The 3,114-nt window shown below is 58.8% G+C and overlaps 1 non-coding gene across 1 annotated transcript in view; it reads right to left on the bottom strand.

The window, feature by feature from the left end:
- Positions 1-26: 26 nt before the first annotated feature.
- LOC102754243 overlaps positions 27-3,114 on the bottom strand; it is a 58,464-nt gene continuing 55,376 nt past the window's right edge. Inside the window, exon 3 of the transcript XR_001513604.1 lies at positions 27-300. This is a non-coding gene — a transcript (uncharacterized LOC102754243). The remainder of the gene's footprint in view (positions 301-3,114) is intronic.

Consider the following 3,114-nt stretch of genomic DNA (forward strand, 5'->3'; position numbering starts at 1 on the left):
CAGGCACGCGGCGGAGCGAGGCGGGCGGGGCGGCAGCGGGGCTGGAGGAGCCCTCAGATTTACTGAGTCAGTTAGCACACTCCAACCTGCCATCCAGTGGGGAAGGGAAACTCACGCCCCGGGCCCGGCTTTGTTCCCAGGGCGCCCGGGAAGGGCCGGACGCATTTTTCTTTCCAAGAACGGGTTTAATGCGCGCTCCAAACTTCTCCCCTGCCCTCGCCAACTTCCCCAGGCAGCCCTGCTGAGATTGATCAGAACTCACGTCGCGCGGCTGCGGTAGCCTGATGTTGAACTTGACTCCTGAAAAGCGAACAGAGAGCACAGTATTAGCACCGGACGAACCACGTAGTTCCCAGGGACCTGCTTATGGGCTCTTGACTGTGGGTGCCCCAAGGGAGGGCACTCGGGTAGGGGCCATAAAAAGGCAGTTCAGGGGGGACGCGGGAGAGGCGCGCTTCGGTGTGAGTGCCCCTCTCTCCCATCCGCATGGAAATGGGGGCGCAGGAAAGACCTGCTCCCCTGGCTGCCGGCTGATGCTCCCTTCTGGGCGTTTTACCTCCTAGCGTGACCTGGAAGGTCTGGAAAAGCGCCTGCCCAAGCTGCCACACACCTGCCCAGCGGAGCATCCAGAAACCTCACAGCCCACTTCCCACCCACACTGTCACTAAATCCGAGGGGAAAGGACCCTTCAGAAAGGCCTGTCCATGCTCTATGCCCTGTTGGCTCTGCCGGCTGTAGTCCATGTGGACGCTCCATACCTGGAATATGACACACCTGCACCCACACCTTTGCACACACCTGGCCTGGGACTGGAACACACTCAGTCTCCTGGGACCGTGGTCTCCCCACTTCCCTCCGGGAAGTTCCCTAACTGAGCCTTCCACTTGGCCACATTGGCCTCGCAGCTGGCCCCGGGGCTCTGGGGTGAGCTGACCACACACCGCTCTCCTCCAAAGGGCTGAGCAGAGCCCAGGTACAGTGTCCAGCGAGCACTCACGGTGACTGCGGGGAGGAGGAGAGAGGTCAGCATATCACTGGCCACACTCCAGGTGTCCCCTCTGCCCACCTTTGCCTGGGCTGGGGCTGGGCTCACCCAGGGCAACAAGCACTGGGAGGCGAGCCTTTGGCCAGAGGAGACGATTCTGCCTCGTAGCAGGCCTGGTCTGTTTGGGGGAATGTCCCAGAAGGACAAGACGATTCTTTCGGGGGAACTTACTTAGGAGTCTGGGCTTCCTTCGCCCACCCCTGCTTGGCCAGGGACACTTCAGGGGCTCTTCCTGCTCTGAGGCTTTGCCAGAAGCCAGTCACCATCAGAACCACCTCCCCTCACCCAGTGGGCCGAGCCTGGCGCTGCCTGGGGTGGGTGCTCTGGAGGCCCAGTACTGCCCCTGCCGTCTCTGAGTGCTTGGCAGAGGTCCAGTGGCTGGAGCCCAGCTGGTGAGAGGACGTTCAGGTCCTCTGTCCCTGACCCCCAAACTCCACTCACTTCTCTGAGGTTGTTGTACGGGTTCAGCCACAGCAATGGCCATGGCCTCATATGGTCAGGCTGAGGATGTGCCCACATGGCTCCTTCATTTATCAGCAATTGGGGGTGCCCGAGGTCACCCTGGACTGAAAGCCTGCTGTCCCTGAGCCCGCTGGGGCCTTTCTTAAGTCCCAAGAGAGGTGGGAATGAAGGCGGAACTTGGCGAGTTGCACTTTCTTCTGCTGCAGTATTATCCTTTGATCCTTTTGGGCTCAGAACAGGGGTGTGCCCTGCCTTGGGCAAAGGGCAGAGTGTCTGCCTTCCTGAGCATTCCCCAGTTATGTGCATAAGTGTGTGGAGGCGGGCGAGCTCTGAAACAGGCCTTCTGGACTCTTCAGCGAGGCTGAGAAGCTCCAGGCAGAAGTGGTTGCACCCCTGAGGGTGGGGTATGATTAGGGGGTGCCTGACTGTGAGACAGGAGCCTTTAGAGTTCAGCCCCTTGCCAGGGACCCCTTCTCAGCCCCGGTCCTGCCTCCCTTCACCTCCCCCTTCACCCTCCTCAGGCAGCCATCCCCAGCATGAGCGTCCTGGGCTCAGTGTTTCTGGCACATGCTGCTTCCTCCGGCGGCTGATGATCACAGAGCCCTTCTCCAGAAGGGACCCGCCACACACTCGGCTTCCCTCCACACTGCCGCGATTCCCTTAATTATTTTCTTCTGGTGATGGCAGCTGGCTCTGCTAAATCACCTCCCTTCCTCAGCTTCAGACACAGGAATTTACTCTGCTTGTCAACCCTGTCAACTTGTCAAGGTACGATGGCGCTTATTTATGCTCCTTTTCTGGAGCAAATGAGTCATGCCAGGCTTGGCCAAGAATGGGGCCGAGGAGCCACCTGCCAGCTGGTGGACTTGACGACAACCTGTTTATTGAGGTTGCAGCCCCTACGGCTGTGACCTCCCACCTGCACGGTCCCCACAGCGCGAGGGGTGGTGGCCGCAGGGCTTGTCCCATTTAATCTGTGCAGCCTGGACAGGTGTGTCCGAGCTTGGCCCACTCGGAGGCTGGTAGGGCCAGAGCCCTGGGCATAGGCTGGAGAAAAAGTCCTAGCTGGACAGAGCCTAGCTCTGGGGAAGTCTCTTGACCTTTGGCCAGTTTTATTTAACACAGCCAACCTGGCTGCGATTGCCTCCTTTGTAAAGAAAAACTGTCTGTGGAAAACCCAACAACAATCCTATGGGGAACTATATTTGCCATGAGCTCTACGCTCCAAACCCTTAAACTTATGGCAACTTGCTGGACAAAGACTGGCCCTTTGGAATAAAGGCAGAATTTTAACAAAGGAAATGTAATGGGCTCTCCCCCTGGCAGAGGCCCCGTGCTCCTTTCCCCATGGAGGACGCTGCTCTTCCACACACCGACTGCATAAAGGCTGAAGCAAAGACCACCTCAGCTCTGAACGAGGGAAGGCCAGGACCTTGGGATCTTGACACTGGGGTCTGCGTTCCCCCTAGTGGGCTGCACTTCAGGACCCCGGACAGCTCCATGGAGCGCCCAGGGAAGACGGTGTTGCCTTGGCTGCACCCACAAGGAAGGTACAGTATTGTCACCGAGAGCCAGCAGAATTTGTGCCAGGGGGGACTTACAGAACG

The sequence above is a fragment of the Myotis davidii genome, unplaced genomic scaffold (assembly GCF_000327345.1).
Source record: "Myotis davidii unplaced genomic scaffold, ASM32734v1 scaffold77, whole genome shotgun sequence".
NCBI classification, from domain to species: domain Eukaryota; kingdom Metazoa; phylum Chordata; class Mammalia; order Chiroptera; family Vespertilionidae; genus Myotis; species Myotis davidii.